We start from the raw sequence: 21,648 nt of genomic DNA on the forward strand, positions 1-21,648 counted from the left end.
ACCGCTTAGTTTATTTGCTTCTTATTTCCACTCTGCCACCAGCTAAACAGCGCTGCCAGCGTCGACGTCAGCAGCTGTTGCGTTTGCGCTAATTGTGCACAGCTGCGTGGCAACAATACAGACAAAAACACCAAACAAAACACCGAACAAAATAGCAAATAAAAAGAGAGAGAGTGAGGTGGAGAGAGCCCCAACCAACAAGTTGCAGTCAACAGAAAAGGAACGGCTATTGAGGGACACAAACGAGAAACACAGAAACAGTGTGCCCTCCCAACGGTGTACCAGTATTTCGTTTTTAATAAGGTGTTCCCCATAATTTTTAAACGAATCCTATTGAAGTCGCAGGCTCTAACTCACATTAAATTTCTAAACTAGTACAACATAGGAGAGTGTTCACCGTAGATGGCGAGATGAAATAATATAGCATGGAAAATAAAAGAAAGATTGGCGCGTGCGCGCAGGCTTCTTGTCCTCCTTCTCTTTTTCCGTCACCCGGTCCCTTTTCCCCACCCCATCCCTTAACCCCTCTTTCTTATTTCCCATTTTTCATCTTTCGTCAGCTGCTGGTTTTCCATGTGCGCGTACGTGTGTGTATGGGGCATTCAACTGAGCGGCGAAAAGCATTAAGAGAAAATAATGTGGATTGTGTTTACTGTTGTTGTCATAATTTTCATAAAAGGTCAAGGGTCGCGCATGAGAAAGAGAACGCTATAAGGCATTGCAGCCGGCTTTATTGCATTTTAGACTTTGCAGCTGCTCTCTCTTCCGAACTCCCCAAGCAACCTCTCTTGCTCTCTCTCTGAAGAGAGAAAAGCAAAAAAAAAATAGTCTATAATTGGAGAGAGCTTTGCGACTGACCGAAAGTCCTGTGAATGACGCTGCCTTGACATTAAGCGCGCTTTAAATGGCCGTAACACCCCCGACTCGCATCACCCACTTCGATGCCACCCACCCAAATTCACACGCCTCATTATCTCGATAAGCCAAAATATAATAGAGATAGATTTTTGATGGCATCCAATGGTTTTTCCACAATCTGAAGATAAAATGATCCCCAGCCAAGTGAATAATTTAGCATTTTTATTAAATATCAAAAATGGGTATTCGTTCTTTTGGTATATTATTTTACTATTATACTCTATTCCCAGCGTCAATTGTTTTGTTTTGTGGGGGTGACATTGCTCATTGTCAACTAAGGTAAGAGCAAAAACACCAGCAGTGAAGAGAGCGGAGGATGAGAAATGGGTGAGAAAGCCTGTGGCGCGTGGCAAATTCTATTAAATATTCAAATCGAAATTGCTTTAAGCGCCCCAAAGAACGAACAGGAAAAAAATCGCAGTAATTGACTGCGACACCCACGCAACCTCAAACTGCACGTACAACTTTCTTGTGAACTCCTGAACCCAAACAATTTATGTATGTATGCACACATAGATATACATATGTACCTAACACACGTACTATATAGGTATATTGTACCTGAATCCTAAAGCAGAAAACCACCCAAAAACGGGAGAACAGAATGGGCAGCGGGGGGAAGGAAAATTCCACCCCAGGGCTCGCAGTTCGAGGGCCGTCACCGTATTTTCGAAAATACCTTATAGGGTATATGGCCCATTGTCAGGCTTTCTTCGCCAGCTTTCTTGGCCAGCGTGTGAAAGGAATTAAAGACAGTAGAGCCTGCCTAACACGATTTGACACAGGGTGAATGGAAAGAAAACAATTTTTATATATGTATAACAGGCGTACTACTTCGCATTGGTCATTTGATTTCAATTCTTAAAACCGAATAGTAAACTTATCATGCAATGATTTTAACCAAAATCAAGCAGTTACATTACAATATTTTTTTACTGGGATATTGCGATTCTTAGCACCAGAAAGTTCCCTTTTATGGAGGTTCTGCTGTGCGCGTAAGAATCGAAACGGAATGTGCGGAAATCAAAAGGAAACCTTTGTGGGACAAAACCGGAACAGGACTCGAAAGAGGGGTTGATGCACACACGAGAGGTGATTGAGATTCCCCATCCAATAATCACATTAAACACTCAACTGAAACTCAAAAGTCAAAATGCAAAAGTTGATAGGGAAAAGGGAAGAAAAAGCGAACAATTTAATGGAACATTTTGCGGTTGATTTGACCGAAGCAAAGAGTAAATGCGAGTAATGTAATCTGAGAAAAAGGTTTCGTAGAAACTTAATCCTTTTTGGGCAATTTCAGGAACGGATACCTGACCTGATGATTAATCCAAGTATTTTTTACTCTAAAAATTAAAAAATAAAAAGAACAAGGGCCCTTTTAAACAATACACTCAACTCAGGGCAAACAATAAATATAAATTGTACAGACGGAAACTACAAAATAAAATGAAATAAAACCTCTCGGCGAAAAACAGGCAAAAGAAAGTAGAATCCAAAAGAAGGAAGCAACAGACAACTATAACAACAGAATGTTCTTGCTTCGCTGTGATTTTGAAAGCTCTCTTTCCTTGGCGTCTCTCCTCTCGTTCTCTTATGGCTCTCTCCCCCACTTTACGCACTTTCTTTGCATTTCCTTTGCGCTGGCGGTTTTCGTCATGTGTTTTTGTTGCTAATTTTGAAATGAAGAGTGATGAAGCGGGCAAAAAATCAAGAAAAAATTCGTTTTTGCCCGTTTAAAAATAGAAAACGAAAATCTCTGGTGTTTGCAAATTATTTTCCTTTATATTTTTTCACTTTCTATAACATTTAGTGGAGTTTTTTTTTTCAAAACTAAATTCCTACATAAAACGAAATGTTTATAGTATTTTGGTCAATTAGGAACAAAAATCCAATAAGAAGATATGCATGGTGGTTGGGTTTTCTATATTTACGAGCCTTATTGAACAAATGCATCATTTCTTGTTGCCGATGAAAAATAAAACATTAATTTGAAAACAATTTATGAAATTATTTTTAAATTCAAATCGACACAGACACACACACATTTAAATAAAACATCAGACGACTTATCGCGTATACCCATACAATACTATTATTTAATGTGTTTTTTATTGTATTTCCAGATACTTCGTAAAATTTTGACATGCACTTAGCACAAACTTGGTTGACAACTTAAAAAAAAAAATATGCGTACTTCTTGTTTCCTTTTTTTTTAAATAACTATTTAAGTTTTTTGAACTGACGCAACTTTCAGAGTGTGACGTCTGCGGCGACGGCGACAGCGACGCGCACGCTACGGCAAAAATACGTAAAATGAAATGGGATGAACGGAACGCCAAGCGAACGGCTGTAAATGCCAAGGCAGCAGAAGGAGAGCGCTAGAGTAGGACAGCGTAAGAGAGCTCCCCACTGAAAGAGAGCCCAATGAGAGCCACAATTATTGACTGCGATTGTGTGTGTGGGCGAATGGCGTGGCTAGCGGGACACCAGAAAAAAGCACGCGCTCCACTGTAAAATTCTTCTTGTTTTTGTTATTTATGTGTGCATGGCAGATGGTGTGGAGAGAAAATAAATAAAACACAAAAGCGAAAGAAAACCCCACCCTCTCTCCTTAAAACACACACACACGGTCGAAAAGGGCACATGCTAAAAACAAAGCCAAAGCAAAACAACATCAAAAATAAAAAGCTGAAGAACGGGTCTCTCAAAGAAGAGAAACGTCTAAACAAAAAGTACACATTTGCAAACTATGTATATAAACTACACAAGAAGAAAACTGTATTTGGTATGACAAGCCAAACCCAGGTTTCAAATTAAATTTAATCTACGTACGGGCAATATCGGTTGCATATAAACAAAAACAAATAACCACACACTCTGTGAGGCGATAAAAAAAAAGAACTTGAACGCAAAGCAAATGAGGGCAAATTAAAAACACACAAAAACAAACAAAGCCAAATTAAGTTGAGCGAATGAAAAAACAAACAGTTCAGAAAATGGATGAAAATGTAAGAACAAAGACAGAGGGGTAGATTTATGCAACAATAATGGAAAAGTCTATAGATAGCAAATAAATAAAAGCAAAATTCAAAAGCAAAAAATAGCAAAGCAATAAAAAGTTCACCATGAAATTCTGAGACAAAGCAAATGAAAGAAAAACAACACAGACACACACACTTGCAGAAAACTTTTCGTTTTGCACTTTAAACCTAAATATTACGCTCACTATTTACCGTTAGAATTATTAACCACTCTGCTGCTGCTTTTTCTTCTTGTTTCTGCTTCTTCGTTTGTGGTTGCACTTAAACGTGAAAAAAATAAAGGCAAGCTGAAGTTTCTATTGTTAATTTTTCTAGCTTTTTTTCTTGTATGTTTTTTATGTTTCGGTTTCGGATTCTTGCGTTTTTTTTGTGTTTCCTAATTTTCGTATCTTATTTATTGTTTCTTGTGATCCTACCCGACGAATGCAATGACAGAAGCAAACTAAATGCGGCCGCCGCTCAAATTTAACTTTAACTTTGCCAGCCCGACTGCGCTGCCTCTGCCGCGGTCGGTGCCGGCGTCGCAGTCGCAGCATTCGCAAGGCAATAACAAAAGCAATGGCAAAACGCACACACGAGTGCAGCCATAAGAGAGCTCGACAGGCGAGAGAAGAGTCGCAAAGAGAGCGGCGTGAAGAGAGCGCACGTGACGCGTTGCAAATACAGCAGCGAACACGGCAATAGCAACACACAACACAAATGTACCCGTCTTAAGCTCAAATTCTCTCAAGCTATACTGATATATTGAGGAAACTGCCTGTTTTATATGAAGGAATTGGCTTACAGTATAAATAATACTGCTGAAAAATAAAAAAAAGTTACATATTTACGTGACCATAACTGTCGGCTACTTTGTTGTCCAAATGCTGGTGTTGTTGTGTCTGTTTGTCCGTTTGTTGCTGTTGCTTTTCATGCGCTTGTGCATAGCGAAACAGGAAGAAAATAACAATATGAACAACAGAGCAGTGTAATTGTCACTGTTGTCAATTTAGATTTTTTCCCGTCAATTCTGGCTTCTTCTAAATCAAATTACGGAAAGTACATATGACTATAAAAACAAAGGGCAGCCATATTTCAAAAACTGTTCGCATTACACATGCAAATATATATTCTGACTTTATCATAATAAATTGCAGATTTTTCTTAAAAAAAAATTTTTTTAAAACTAAATTTTCGATAGGATTTTCCAAGCTCAGATACCCAAAAACTTTAGAGTGAACCCAAACATGCTAAATATATGATGAAATTATTTTTATTAAGAATATACTTTTGTATTAATAGTGCATCAGGATCCATGCAACAGTGAATTTAATAATAATTAATTAATGGTTCTTGTTAACATAAAAAATCATTTTTTTCGGGATCGCCCTAAGATGCTGCGAAGGCTCTCTTCTTCATCTACGCTCTCCTGGGCTCCACGTTCTCTTTTGCATTCTCATTGTGATTCTCATTCGTATTTGCTGCTGTTGCTGCGTCATTGTTTCGTCCATTGCAACTTTTCCGCTGCTTCCTACCCCCTCTGCACACCTTGTCCACTTTATCCGCCCCTGCACCATCTCTTTTACCCCATCCTCCGTCGCTACCACTGTAAATGCATCGTTTCATGCACATATGTACACATACAGTGAACATTGCTTAAAAGCAAATCAACCTGTAGCTCAAGAACTATGTTCTTAAACATAACAACGGCTTCGATAACGACGAAAGCGGACTATGGCTACGTGTACTAAGTCTCATTCTGGGCAGCTTTTAGTCATCAGGGTCGGGTTGGCCCCACTCTAGCCCATTATCGATATTATCTCTTCTTTCTGAGCACATCGCGATGTGTGTACTGTAGTTTCGTGGGCTGCCAAACTGTTTACTCGCTCATGTTGCTGTCGGTGGTGGTGTGCTGATGTTGCTGGTGTGTTTTGTTGAGACTTTTGTTATTGTTATGATGCGTCTACGTCGGCGATTTCGAAACGTGCTGGCATTTGTGTGGAACGGAACTTGTTTTGATCTGCATGGCCAGCTATTTCTTGCTGTCCAAAAAAGCTGCGCCCCGGGCAAAAGTTGCAGCGTGCCACAGCAGCAACATCGCCCAGCAAACTGTTTGTTTTCATAATTTCCCACTTTTCCCTTCTGGAAGAGGCTGTGCTGGAGGGGGGGAAGGGGGTTTGGGTTGGAGAGGGGCGATGGGTTGGGCGGGGCAGCAACATTGTTGCCTTCGCAGCAGCAACAACAATTGCCGAGGGTTCATTGTACGTTTTTGGATCTCTGCGTTTGCCTTCCCTCCCATTACCCCCCTCCCTTGTTTATCAGCCCTCCCTGTGTCCGTGCTTTATCATCAACGCTTTGCTTTGGCTTTTGGTCAACACGCATTTCTAGGTCAAAATTTACAATTTCGGATTTGGTTTTTCTTTCCAGTCCTCGGGAGAACATTGAAAAAAAACAGTTTTCGGAATCCCATTAGAATTTTAGGTGCTTAAATAATTGTTGAATCTCTTTAACCCCAAAACTTTTTGCGAGGTTTTTTTGAATACTTTTGGGGTTTGAATACTTTTGCAAACATAAAATTTCAAAACCTACCACTCCAAAACCCACCACACCGAAACCTGTTACTACGAAACCCTCCAAGCCTTTCTCACGAAGTGCTAAATGAGATTAAGAATCTACATTTGTAGATTGGTGAATCTGCGAAGATCCTTAAGCATAATATACATGTATGTTTTTGTTAGGTATTTAGAAAAGCACCAATATTTTTAAGCAGTAATTTATGACACTCCAGAAGAACTCTTTTTGTTATCGTTTTCTGATTTAATTTAACTGGATTCACTTGGACTAGGACAAGAAAAGGTCCAAAAACTTGTTTTGCTTGCTCTGAATCTTTTTCTTTAGCCTTTCTTTGGGAATTCTTCTCATCCCTCTGCTATTCTGCCTCCCTTGATTCGTCTTACTGGTGTTTCTTGTTTCCTTTAGAAGCTACGAAGAGGGAAAGAAGGTGGCGCAAAGGACATAAGCAACGGAGGGCTGAAAAAAGGGAAGGGGCAGGTGCAATGCAAAAAAGAAAAAGTTCAAAGTGCATGACGTCGCGAAACGGAAATCAAGTCCAAAGAGGAAGAGGAGGAGAGAAAGGCGAGACAAGCTCTAATTGGAGTTCGATACGCACACAAACACGTACTGTCGCGAAGGAGAAGGAGAAGCAGAGGGAAAAGCAGCGTGGGCGATTTGACGAAGGGAGAGAGCTTGCGGAAAAAGAAACCCGGGTGAGCGGAGAAATAGAGCGAGAGAGCCTTAACAGGATGACGAAAGAGAGTCTAAAACGAAAGGAAAATGCGACGCAAAAAAATAAGGCGCAGGTGCGATGCCAGGATGCTATAATGTTAGTGTGTGCGTAAGCAGCAGAAGATGGGGAAAATCAGAGCAACACCAACAAAGTACGACATTAAAACAAAATTATCTAGAATATTTAGTTTAGCTCTTTTAAATGAATAATACACAACTTATTAGCAACACCTTTTCTAATGAACGACTATTTTTGTATCCATAGAAATTCAAAGCGGAACTATCATTGTTCATATACCGATGTTTTGGGGTTTATATGTACATAAGTTATAAGGCAATGGCCTTAAAGCGCAAGTTTGAACATTTTCGAGTTGTTTTTAAATCAGTATAAAGGGTATCAGGAGAAGTGAAGAGCAAAACAAGCTGCAAGTGGAAAAAACCGGAAGACAATCGGTCGAAAGCGACGGCGCAGCAAGCAAAGAGAGCGAAGGGAAGCGCAAAGCAGAGCAAAAACCGGGCTCAAAGGAGCGAAAGAGAAGGCGAGAAAACAAGTGAATGAAAACCGGAGAGTCGGTCTAATGAAAACAACAATAACAGTGCAACAATTTGTTGCCGCAACATGTTGATACAAAAAGAAGCACAGAGAGGGAGAGAACGAGAACGAGAAAGAGAGAGAAAGCTGTCCTGTCATTCACGACCAATATTTCCCACCACCCCTCTCAACCCATCAGCAGCTCAAAAAGCAGCGATTAAAGCCGAAAATTTATATATTATTGTTAACATACCCAAAGTAAAAAATATTTGGTTTATTTATAAGTTTACAGACTTTCTTGTAAAAATGAATTATTTAAAATTATTTTTTACTATATGGAAAGTTTTAAAGTTTTTAATACTGGTTTAATTTTTCTGGTATTATTTTGAACACAACTGTACACAAAAATTCCGCCGAACTTCATAGAACCAGCAACATTCCTCCACCTCCTATCCTCTTAACCCTTGTGTGTCATTGCAACTAGAGAGCGCATTAAGAAAGCCATCTATTTGCATTTGGCGCCTGGGCCAAGGGCTTATTACTCGTCTTTGGGCTAGGGAATGCAGGGTGGGAGAGGGATCAATATGGTGCAACATGCACGTGTTTGTGGCAACACCCACAAATGTGGTCAGAAGGCAATTAAGGACGTTCTAAGTGGAGATGAGCTCATCCGGCCTTATTGCAGTATCAAAGAGAAATTGATGGAAACTTTGTGTTGGATATAACCGATTCATAGCGGCTTTCTAACCGATTTTTTTCACTTCCATTGAATGTCAATTAAAACAAACTTGTATAGATAAGAAATCAATTTCAAGGCGACACTAAACCAATCGGTCTTACCAATATTCTATCAACAAAAATAACCAACTATAACTAACTTGTAGGAAATAAAAAGATGTCACACTTGTTAACTATTAATAGTTTCCAGTCCAATAACAGCCCTTTTTGATTAATATAATAATATGTATATCAAATATTTTATTTTTTTAACTTTTCAACTCCAATTAAGTTTTTCGACCACCGCATCACGTAAATCCCCTTTTTAGCCTTAAATGCTTTGATATAAGCACACATAATGACTGACTCAAATAAAAAATGAAAAGAGCACACGAAAACATTTCAGTTGGCAACAAATCACACAAAAATGCGTGCCAAAAAGCGTTTTACTAAAAACAAAAAGTAAATAAAGTAAGCGGCTGCACAACGTGGCGTATGAGTAATGCAACCCTCTCTCTTTTTTTGCCCTTTCGTACAGCGCCCATGTATGTTCGTATGTACATATGTATGTATGTATGTACAAAAACCCAACAAATGCAGGCGAAACAAGTGCCCGGTTACGATGCAAGTGTTTTTACTCCTGCATTCCAGAAAATTTCAATTATTAAACAAAAAGCAAGAGCAAATAAGAAAAGGGGTTGACGACTAGAGTGACAGAAAGGTAGCCCAAAGCGTACGAAAAACCCTTATACCCTTTCAAAGGGGTAACCATGAAAAAGTTTATTCGACAGCCTTATGTAAGTACAAATAGTTACGAAATGTATCTATAAGATTTTGTCTGATTTAAGCACATACAATTTCGAAAATTTGTAAGGATCAAGGAGCACTTGTGGAAAATGGGCTATTGGAGCATTCTTTTGTTTGTGGTGGTAGCTTAAATGAAAAAGAAGTGTATCTGGAAATCTGCTTACCCAGCTCAATGCAACCAAAAGGCGAAAATAAAGCAGACTGGCGGGAAGAGTCGTCTTCAAATTGGCTGCTCTTCTGCTTCTTCTTTATCTTCCGACAGCTGTAATGCGGAAAAGAGACGGCGAATGAGTGAGTGCACATGAAATATTCACAAGTGAAAACAAACACAAAAAACAGGAGTAACCAAACACTTTTGATAACCCCCGAAGGCGACAGCTGGTTGCAAGTCCTAACCCACCTCTTCATGCTGCAAAAAAAGCAGGGAAATGAAATCTAAATTGAAGAAGCCAACAAAGCAGCCAAAAAAAAAACGGCTGAAACCCCGCAAATCCTGCCTGAAAAAAGTTTTCAACAACAAAGGGGTGGGGCGGAAAAAAGGGCGTCAAAGGGTTAAACATCAATCAGATGTGAGAGCTTCGTAATCGCGCCTTAAATCAAGAGGAACGCGAAAATTCCAACGAATTGCTCGATTTAATCTTAAAGTTACAACACAAAAGATAAGATAATACATATCTCTAATTATCTCCTATCTGTGAGAACATAACGGAACAAGGGTTATCATATTGCAGCAGCATATTGCAATCCCTATAAAATATGTTTCAATTCGGCTTTCAGAACTTCTGAATTCATTGGGCTAAAAAAGCAGTGGGTAGTGTTATTTCCAGGGATTATTCGCTGGCGAAAAAACCTTCAAATTGTTCCTACAATGCAACGTTCAATTGAATGCAACGTATATCGCATGAACTTGACAGGTCAACTTACTCGCCCTCTCTTTTCAACACGTAGCCCCGTCTCGCTCTGCCCAAGTGCGTTGGTGTCTTAGTGTGTGTGTGTGAATGCAGTTTTCGAGACTATATATAGCCGCTTGATTGACGGACTGACTGACTGATTGCCCAGCCACTAAGCCCTGACTCTGACTCTCCCGACTTTGATTATATGGGCTTGCCCCATCATCAATGTCTGATTGTTGTTGCTCACGTGTTGTTGTGCCTTCGGTACTATGCGGGCCTACGGCACAGTGGGCCCGACTGCCCAAGTGGACGGCACGTAATGTAGTGGACTTTTTTGTTGTCTATTTAAAATACAGCCGGTACGACTGAATTCACCAAGCTACAGGAACATGTTGTATTACATGTACATATCTGATTGTTTTACTTTAGTTAGTATAGTTGTTGGCATGAATAATTTGCTGGCGATTCATTGATTGCAATCCATTGTACTTGTTATTTAGCTGTTGAGGCGTTCACCATTTACATTGCACACAAGCACATTGGCGAATGCAATCAGCCTGTGCTGGTGTGCGTGTTTGGACATGTTTGCTGCACATGGAGAGCAAATGATGGAGAGCACTGCGGAGAATCAGAGAGCGGCAGCGACAGCGAGAAGCGGAGAATTGCGGAGAACTGCGGAGGCAACGATATGCAACTTTTATGCCACATTTCATGCATAATTTTCGCTTTGCTTTATGCATTCAAGCCCACAACACCACCCCCATACCCCCTTTTTTTCATTGCTTATTTTTGTAACGCCCCTGCTTGTTTGCCCCCCTCTTAATTTGTGTGCGACATTTAACATTGAAAACGAACGTTGACATAAATGCAATCAGCACGCGCTGAATGCGAGCAAGAGATAGAAAATGGAGAAGAGCGAGAGATGGAGAATCGGTGGGTGGGGTGGGTCGCAGAGGCAACAACAACTTGGTTCGATTTCAGTTTCATTTTTTCGGTTTTCCACGTCATTCCGACGTAGTTTGCAATATGCCACACACGATCTTTTTCCAAATATCCCCAGTAGCCCACTGAATGAAATTAGGAAAGCATAAATAAGTTATCTCAGCTGTCGATATCATAAGCACTGTCATAAACACTATTTTTCGTTTGCTGCGGAAAATGGAGGCGGGGCAGGGCGGGGCGGCAAGATGAGATGAGCGGTCTTAACTTAATTAAATTCCGGGTAAAAATAGCAAAAGCCTTCTGCGGAAAATATAAAGAGCTGCGATGCAGTCTTTATGCTGCGCTTCTGCTGTTCTTGTTGTCTTCTTGAAACCTCTTATTCTGGTTCTGCTGCTTTTGCTTTTTGCCTCGTAGTGCATTTGCATGCATAAATCAATCAAGCTGAGTGTTTGCACACACACACACATACTTACAAATATGAACATATGTATGTGTGTAGCAAAAAAAAAAAAAAAAAACATGGGCGTGGAGCCGCCCATTTCTCCCCTGTTTTCCGACCCCTTTGCACTCTGACCCGAGTGACAAAGGCGCTCGAGTGTAAAATGCAGCGCCCACTTTTTGGTTGGCCAAGTGAACCGACGTCTGATGTCGATGACGATGGTTTCTGGGCTCTGTCACATGGGCAAACAAGAAGGAAGCTGCCTCTGGCAAGCCGAACCGTATATACCCTTGCAGCCATTACAATATATTGAAAAAAAGAGCACAGAACGTACACTTTTGGAATGGTACTCAAGAAATGCGGGACTACTTTACGTAGAAACGGACGGACATGGCTATGTATATCAAGTCGGCTGTTGATTCTGATCAAGAGTATATAGCTCTAATTGTGAAATGCGAAATTTTTATTTTCTGTGTGGGCTCCCCTCAGGTTTCTTTTACCCTATTTTTTATTAACACTTTTTTTTTATAGCAAGACGTGAGCAAACACTTTTCCCTCTCTTATGTTGTTCTTGTTGTTTTGTTTTTATCAACAAAGTATCTTCGTTTTTTTTTCCATTTTCCCCACAAGGTAAACATGTGTGTGTGTGTGTGTAATCAGTGCCGCACTCTAATTAGCAGCAAACAAATTTCAAAAGTGGCGAAACCTCGGAGGGGAGGGGGGGCTGTACAAATGAGGGTGTACTGAGTATGAGGGGGTTGCACTTTGTGCTGTTTTCAACTTTTCACTTTCAAAACGCTGTCTCGGCCGCTTCTTCTTTCCGGGCACATGATATGGCAGGGTAGAGCAAAAGTCGTTCGGCTTTGTAAGCCGATACAGAAACGGATTGAATTCGGTCAATTCGTCAGCAGTACGGATGACCTTTGTTCAGAGCCACAAGTAGATTGCTTGTTGGTGAAAAGAAAGTCAGAAGGTTTTTTATAATATCTTAGGGATAGAATTAATCACCAAATATGGCACATTTTCGACTACCTATTGAAAACATTTCAAAATAATAGTATAATAATATAAATTCCAAACTGTATATGTGCAGTCCTTTCGGTCAGTCATTTAGGGTTTTCCCAAGTAGAACGCACTGGGTTTTAGCTCCAGCTGATCCACGCACACCAATGTCAAAGTGCAAACACACACATAAGCAAAAAACAAAGCAAAAACAAGAAACAAAATGCAAGCACTTATCAGGCGAAAAAAGAAGATAAAGATAAGGGGAATCAATGAGTGGAGGAACGAGAGAGAGAGAAAGAGAGATAGAGAGGGAGATTAAGAGCTGAATGAGGGCGTATTTTTCCTTCTTCAACCTCTTCTTCATCGTCATTTTCATTTTTAGCCTCTTTTGATTTTATTTTATTCCCCCATTTTTTTGTAGTCTTCATGCATTTTTATTTTACTTTTTGTAAGGCGGAAACATAATCAGCAAATGTGTCTTAGATGCTGTTGTTGTTGTTGTTCCCGTTGATAAGGCGGCAAATAAAAACAAAGAACGAGGATTACAGGGGCAAAAAGGGGGAGGAGAAGTCCGTTGAGAATCTTTTGAGGGCTTCTCCCATTTTCTTTTCAGATTTTCAGGACCAAAAGAGTAAAACAGGAGCAACATAAAGATAGTATACGTAACACTTACTTACCAGATATTACTTACAATATTTCTATAAGATTGATGTGGGAATTATAACTTGGAATATTGCAGAAAATTATTATTGGATATTGCTTTAAATGATCGCCTTTAAAATGTTTCGATGAATACGCCTAAAAAAAAATAGGGTAGCATTCCAAGCTATGCCGAATCAAGGCAAAACTGAAAAAATGTACAGTAAACTTGGTTTAAGCACACAGACTCCAGAGACATAGACGCAGCGCAAGTTTGTGGACTCGTGTTGCCACGTCCACTCTAACGCCCACAAACCCACAAATGCGGCGGGAGTGTGTGCTGAGTAACGGGTATCCAATAGTCGAGGCACTCTACTATAGCGATCTCTCTTTTTTTTGCAAATAGTGAGACTGGGGGTTGAATAACGGGGCTAGGGGGTTTACTGGGGATAAACACAGTGGGGAGCCACTAAAGTGCCCAACTAATTGGAATTTGGCACGTTCAACCAGTTTGCCACTTTACCGAGTTAATTTTCCCCTTTCTTCGCTGGCGTTTCTTTATTTTCCTGCTAGTCTTGTTTATTTTGGCGCAAGAGGAACTTGTCAAACAGTGTTTCGCTCAGTGTAAAGTATAGTAATCTACTTTCCAGGACATATGTATGTATGAATATGAAATTTGCAAAAAAGTAACTTACTATCTTTATTTGATTCGATTAACCTTTGGTAGTTGAAAACAAATTTAATTGAAACATAGAATGTAGATTAATATACAAGGTAACCTTGAAAATGCACTCTTGAATGTGCATTGTAGAAATATAACCTTATCAAGTCGTAAAACACTTCCTTTTATCACAACCCACAATTTCTTTTTTCACTATCAGCCGCCTTGTTCCTTTTAGTTTCTACGATTATCGAAATGTTTGAAATACATTTAGGAGGTATGTACTCCCATAACTTCTCTTATCAATTCTATAATTTGATATTTTCACTAGAAATTCGAAGTTGGCTTATAGACTTTAGGGGAAATGCATTTGGGTAAGTCCAATGTTACAAAAAATAAATTAAAAGAGATTATACATATATATTTTTGAGAAATTGTAAAAAAGAGCAAGCCAAATTTGAGACATTGACAATGATTAGGCGTAAATGAAAATTAATTAACTGAGACGCATGAACAACAATAACAAAGTGCAGTCTCTGCTTTCCTCTCTCTCTCTCTATTTGCGGTTGCTCGCGGTTCTTCTCCCACTGCATTGCACATTGCGCATACGTCACGTTGACATCGCAGCCTCTTGATTTATAATTTATGCTGCTTGCTGTCTTCAATTTATAACTGGTTAGTACATTCGGTTTTTGAAAATAAGCTCACTTAACAGGGTTTCAAGATAAATGTCAAGTAACATTGACTTGAATGCTACCAAATACAAATCAAAAGAAAGGTTAAAAAAGGGGGGCGATAGTATGCATTTGCCATCAGAAGCAAAAACAAACGTTTTACGAAAGTCACAAAAGCAAAATCTCTCCGCATCTCTCTCTCTCGCTCTCTCTCTCTCTCTCTCTTTGCCATCCACTCTCTTGCGCCCAGATTCACCAGTCCCCCTACCCATACGCAGACACTGTTAATTACAGAGCGTTCGCTTTGATTATGACAGCAGTTGAAGAAGAGGAAGCAGCAGGGAAGAAGAAGAGCAGATTAAAGCGGCCTTTCAAGAATTCAACGATCCTCTACAATATATATCCATATCAATAATAAAAATATTATAAACCCAGTACCTAAACAATGTAAGCGCAAACTTACAAATGAATAACCCAAAGAAAGCGAGATTCTTCTGATAGGATATTTAATCCCTAGATATAGAAATAACTCTTTTTTTTCTTTTTTTTTATGCTTATGCTGATGCCAATACGACAACAATGGATTCTAATAGAGGAGTGCGCTTATTATTTTTTCCTAAAATGGTATCGAAAGTACCCACCGCACTGTAACATTGTATATGGAATAACTTAAATTTTTTCCACCATGATTCATCTGCGGGTTTTGAGCGCTCCTCAAAAACAATGTAGCGCATTCAAATTGTACACGTAGCCCCAAAACACACACAGACACCCAGCCTCTCTCGTTTTACTCTCCCCCTCTCGCTTACACCAAGTGCAGTCATGTGCATGCATTTATGACCTACAATAATAAGCGGCAGGCGTTGGCAGCGTGCACAAGCGAGATGGTTATACTAGCTTGGAGAGGCCAAGAGGAAAGAGAGCGACGCGAGTGGGTGGTTCAAAGAGCGTGGGAGGGTGGGAGAGGGCGTGCGTGTTTGTGTTATCGCTGTGTTGTCTTTACCGCTATTTCGGCTTCGTCTAAATCACGCGACAATCTAAATCACAAAAACAAGAGAGAGAGACAAGGACAGAGCGAGCATTTGTATTTTCTGTTTGCTTTTGTTCTTTCGTGTGTGCATTTTGGGGTGTTGTCATTGCAAATGCAAAATGCAGATGTGGCTCTCTCTTAAAGTGATAACTAACTTAGTCATAATGTTTGATCACATTGTAAGCTGTATTTCTGTTTTAGTTTGCTAGATCTAAAAAATTGTTTGGATATTTTGAAATTGTTTGCTTGCAGTTTTAATTACTCATACTTGTATCCTACTTCCCCTGTCTATGCTATACAATTTGTATTAAGTCCAATTTCTTTTGTGTTTTGGGTCGTTCCGTTTATTTAATTTTCGTGATAGCTTGTAATTTTATTAAATTATTTAAACTTATTTTGTTCTTATCTTTTAGCGCTCTCCGTCTTCTCTTTGAATGGCGCTCTGTACCATTAACTCTTCATCTCTCTCTTTTTTCCGCTCTTTGCTAAGCTCACGTGTCAGCTTCGGTTTGTTTGCCTTTTCTTTTGGCAAAGCCAAAAGCTGCCACGCAAACGACCTCTCCCGCTCGTTCGCTCTCAATTTTGTTCCATCTAGACATCTCCCTCGCACTGTAATTGCTTCCCCTCTTTATTACTCTCTCGCCATACGCTCTTTGCATGTTTTTTTGTGTTCAATGACTTGGCTGACGTGTTTACTGGTTTACCTTTTGTTGTTGTCTTCGTTTCTTTCATTTCTTTTTCGATTTGGTTTTAGCTTTGCACGCTGCTTTGTTATTGTTGTCGCTGATGTCAGATACAAATCTGACACACACACCCACACATTTATCGAGGCATGTGCAATATGTGAAAAATACAGACTCTCTTCCCACTCTCTTTGTCTCATTCTCTCTCTTTGCCCAACGAACAATGAATGACAGTAATGAGTAACAAATTTATGAAAAAAATAATTGTATAATAAAATCGAGGGTAAAAACTGTTTTAAAAATAAAAATAATTCCTAAATTAAAAAAGCCTTCAAAACAAAATCAATGTGAACAAACATATAAGACATCCAACTTAACAGAATTGCAAAGGCAAATAAGAACGAAAATGTTACTAAAGAGCATTCCTAAAACATCTTTTGGTTCACCCCAAAATTAAAAACAATAAAACATTGAAATTCTATACAAAAAACCAAGGAAATTTCAATATGACGCAAGTACCATAAAACAATTTGAAAATTCAGAGTGCACTAGCCAAAAACAGAAATTGGGAGGAAAATAGGAAAAACCAAAAAAATTTGCTAATTTTTGTGCTGAAAATGTATGACAACGTTGACATTGAAAATGTGACAAAAATAATTATTTCTAATTTTCGGCGGTTCGCTGTTTTTTCTGCAGATTTTTGTTGATTAATATTTAACAAGCGTGTGGGAAAATTGTATACCTTGTGTTTTCTTTGAAGTTCCGCTCGAAAGCAGTTCTTCAGAGTATGAGCTTTAATTTTTTTATGTTTATTTTTAATTCTAGGAAGTGTCAAAATTATACAATTTTTTACTAATACTTGGTAATTGCATTATAAGTAGTGCAACAGCTTTACTTTTGAATTTTAATTTAATTTAATTATGTAATATTGATTACAAAATTGCCGCTATATTCTTATTTTTATAAATAGTGCTAGGTGAACTGAATTTCGGCGGGAAATTGTTCAAGGGAAATCATTTAGTTAGCCATTTGTCTTCCATTGTGATACACACAATAAGTTTTTCACTACTTTATACAGACACCTGCAATTCGTCACTTGAAACTTAAAGCATTACTCACTTTTTAGCTTATCAGCCTTTCGCTTTACCTAACTTTTGTTATAGCCAACGAAAGAGAAGGGAGGGGGCCTTTCGGCTCCCCAATCTTAGCCCCCCATTCCTCTGCCCCGCGAATTCCAATTTTTTCTCTATGAACGGACAACAAGTGCCATTTAGTCTGTGACTGTCACAAGTGACTAATGCCCCCCCTTTCCTGAGCCCCCATTAAGTGAGACTGTGTTACAACGCCTCTGCTAACGTCGACTGCGATGCTTGCAGCGCTGCCGGCGTCGCTGACGTCAGCGGCATAACAAAGCAAACAAAATGCAATGTTAACTGAAGGAATTAAGACGGAAAACATGTGTAAAGGGGATTATTACAAATCTTATTGCCAATTTAATACATTAAATAAATACACATTCACATACTTAGTTCCAAACCGATGTACTGATCGGATCGACAGGGCTATGTATATCTCCACTATATAAGACCGAAATCGAACAAAGACAGAGATCGGAAGCGGAAAGGAGCTAGCAACACAGCCCTATGCTCGCAAAATTAAAATCGAATTAATTTTTGCAGCAGCCAAATAACTTTTAATGTTGAAATAATTGCAATTGTTAGCTTGAAAAAATCAGACAATTTGCTTTATTTGTAGTAGTTTATTTATTTTTTCACTTTTTTGTGTCTCAAGGTTTTTTGTTTTCCAGTTCGTTATATAATGATCGTAACTGAACTCGTTTTGGTTCTCTGATGTGTTTATTTGATTGTTTGTAAATAATCTTGCATTTGGATCTTAAGATTATGTAAGTAGCCACATAGATTAATATCAATTCCGTATGGGTTATAATTTCTGTCTGTTATCTGATATCATCAGGTGGCGCCATCTGTCGCCATTCCGTTGCGTTATCTTTAATTGCTAGTTATTTTGTATGATAAAATTGAATGTTCTTGTCTGTAATTTTCATATTTAGAAACCTTAAGAAAATTATTTTTACTTTCACCACCCACAAATCACAATAAATTAGCAATGTTATGTATTTTTTCCGTTTCGTCTGCAACGCATTTGTTATGGTGTTGTTGCTATTGTTTAAATTTTTGCCAATGCTTTGTTGTTGCTTTTTAATTGTTTTTACACATTTATTGGGGTTAAGGCCTTTTTGACTGGCCATCATCTTTTGTTTTTATTTTTTATGATATTATTGTTTTGCTGCTTTTTGCATATTTTTGTATGTGTGTACATGCATACCATTTTTATTTATTATGAATTTTGGTATCGTTTGCTTGTTTGGGTTTTATTTTGAAAAGCTGCAAAATAATACGTAAAAACGATTTCACTTTTTGCTACGACGGGGGCGTGAACGAACATTGCCTAAAGTTAAAAAATATTACTTTGTACATATGTATGTACATATGTACATATGGATGTCTACTTATAAAGGGGCATTTCGCATTAATAATAACGGTAAATATATTAATTATTTATACGTGCTGATGATGCAAAACATAAATAGATAATCTGCATTTAATGTTGAATATAATATATCTGCTATAAATACATAATTTCCGTTCCCAAAAATCAAAGGTGTATTATTCTTATAAGAATTTTCACCCATTAGCAAGCGAAATCGCAAATTTTATTTGTTCTGTTGAAAAGAAAATTTGCTCTTGTTTGTGATATTTGTTGTATATTTTTTCTTGCCCATTTCGCATTGCAGGCGTCTGTCTCGCTTTTCGCGTCTTATAGAACTCTCAAGGTCATCCGCGCATGCGAATTTAATTTTTTTGCACTCTGTTTTTGTTCTCATTTTGCTTGCGAGAGTGTGCGAATATTTTCGGACAAAAAAATAAATAAATTGTGGGTTCGCAGGGTATGCGAAGGGGTCCGGTGGATGGGCGATAAAGTTGAGCGACCCTCCTTAGCAACACGTGTGGCCAGCCCTCTCTTTCTAGTTGTCTATTTGTCTCTCTCTCTGTCCGCTTGCACTTGTATGCACAGCACGATATTGGCATTTGCAATCGCACTAAAGGGGGTACTTAACAACAATTGAATGATTTTTTAAGAACTATTTTAGGCTTTATATTATTGCTCGGAGTGTGTACATACATACTTATATGGATGGATGCATAAATACATACATAGTTGCACATAGCCAGTCTACCCTGTAACTGCAAGGTTTTCTCCACTTTATCTTCCTCTACTCATTCATCCACCTCTTCTTTGTTTTGCCTTTTGTTTTGCCAACGTGAGCCAAGTCGCGTTGACAAAAGCAAAGAAAAAAGTTGAAACACTAAAAAGCAAACGCAATTTTATTTATCATTTCATTTTTTTTTTTTATTACTGCAACAATTGGAGCCTACCAATCAAAAGCAAGTGAATGCACATAAGAAAACCTATAAATTGAATTTCACCAAAATTAATAAGTTCTAGATGCCTTTTCAAATGTTGTCATTCGAACTTTTAAGCCCAAACATTTTAAACAATTCTGGATCACATGATATAACCCGCCTTTCGCACATAAATACGAGTACAGTAATCGCTCGTTAATAGAATGCAATGATATGTTGAATATCAAAACTTGTCAAATATTATTGTTTTATTATTAATATTGTACACATTATGATTAATATACATTTTACATGGCAAATGGATTAGTTTTAAAGTTTTGGTATGAAAAAATACAATCTGGCAACCACTTTGAAACTAATTGAAAGTACAATTTTTTTAATACAAAGTGTATCACTATTCGGATACATAAATTAATAATTTCTTTACAATCTGTACACAAATGAATGTATGTATTAATATACATTCTAGTGAGACAGAAATTTTCACAAATAAATTGAATTTTTAAATTGGTTTCTTCCCCTTGTTTCATTTTTGAATCTGACTCATGGAACTGCAGTCTTCTGCTTCTTTTAGCTTTTGATTAGTATTAGTTCATGCTTTTGAGGTGACCTTGAAAAAGTTTACTAACATTTCGCGTTTTCTTTTTTTTTTTGGCGTTTTTCGTCGCTCGCTTTTTCCAAGCGATTATTCGGCTCTATGCAATTTTGTTGGTGCTTGTTTTTTTGCCACCCCCTAACACCGCCCCCGATTATGCCATCTATTTTCGCTGACGCAAATGAGAAAAGAGAAAGCGCTACAGGTACTGTGGAGACTCCATAGCGTTGACGATGTTCACCGAAATCTATAGTTATTACTTAGATATTTAAAGTGTAGTAAATTCCATTTAATTTACATTTATTTAATGCTCAATATGTAACGTTGAACTTATTGAGAGTTGACAGTACTTTTTTCGAGTATTTCTAGGTTATGGTCAAGGCGAAATCTAAGCAAATTTGAAGGCTAAACTCAGGCACGAAGAGCGATGAAGAGAAACATTTATTTTTGTTTTTTGTTTTAGAATTCTTCTGATAATTCGATTTTTGTTTTTGTTTCTTTTTTTTTCTTCTCCTTACAAAGCTTTTTCGTTTGTTTACGCAGAAAGGAGAGAACGAGATGGGGCAAACAAATTTGGCGGAGAGATAAAGGTGTGTTGAACTTTAGCAAAAGTACATTTCATAAATTATATTTATTTTGGTTTTTAGCTAGCTGCGAATTTGCTTTTGGGTTTTCTTCAGCTGCAAGTGTGTGTGTGTGTTATTTTTGATGACCTTTTTTATATTGTTTTTGCGACGCTTTCAAAACAAACAACGGCGTTCTCTCTCGCTCTCTTTTGACCGCTCTCAGAACTTTTGCACGTGTATGCAGCGGTTTCTCTTCATTTTTTCAACACGTAAGCTCTAGCGAAATACCACAGCTACATACATATATAGGAGTGAGTGAGAGGGCCACACAATAAGGGTTAAAAACTGAAAAATTGAGATCTGACCACTGACGTCAACTAAAAAAACATTTATTTGCTTTAACTGCTTGTAAAAACACAAAACAGCAATTGTTTTCTGCAGCTTCTTACCTTTTTGTAGTAGCAAATATATTTCTAACAATCCCTCAAACGCTTTTAAATATATTTTCCTGGGTACATGCACTATTTAGTTTTTCCGCACAAATCCTTTCACTTAACTTGGCGCTTGTTATGATAGTTTCGCACTTTAAAAAAAAAATAGAGAAAATAGTTGACAATTTGTTGGTAGATTTGTCGTTTTTTTCCTGTTTGTTTGTTGTTGTTGCTTCTGCTGCCCGGTTATATTTGCCATTCACATTGTAACGCACACATGTTGGTATTTCATACGTGTGTTTTAAATACTAGTAACAGTGTAAGGAAAAAATACCACATTAAATGGGCACACTTTCGCCCGC

The 21,648-nt window shown here is 38.2% G+C and overlaps 1 protein-coding gene across 9 annotated transcripts in view; it reads right to left on the reverse strand.

Annotated features, from left to right (window-relative positions):
• The window catches only part of LOC122623355 (mucin-19), a 30,845-nt gene extending 9,311 nt beyond the window's left edge, over positions 1-21,534 (reverse strand). For 3 of the 9 annotated variants that reach the window (XM_043802473.1, XM_043802471.1, XM_043802464.1), the window contains exon 1: positions 4,155-4,401. The gene's annotated coding sequence lies outside the window, so the exon portion shown is untranslated. Of the gene's footprint in view, positions 1-3,115; positions 3,240-4,154; positions 4,403-9,446; positions 9,545-21,304 lie in introns of those variants that run through there. The other 6 variants (XM_043802465.1, XM_043802468.1, XM_043802470.1 and 3 more) reach the window with 6 other exon arrangements.
• Between the last annotated feature and the right edge of the window lie 114 nt (positions 21,535-21,648).

Source organism: Drosophila teissieri, chromosome X (genome assembly GCF_016746235.2).
Source record: "Drosophila teissieri strain GT53w chromosome X, Prin_Dtei_1.1, whole genome shotgun sequence".
Classification (NCBI taxonomy): domain Eukaryota; kingdom Metazoa; phylum Arthropoda; class Insecta; order Diptera; family Drosophilidae; genus Drosophila; species Drosophila teissieri.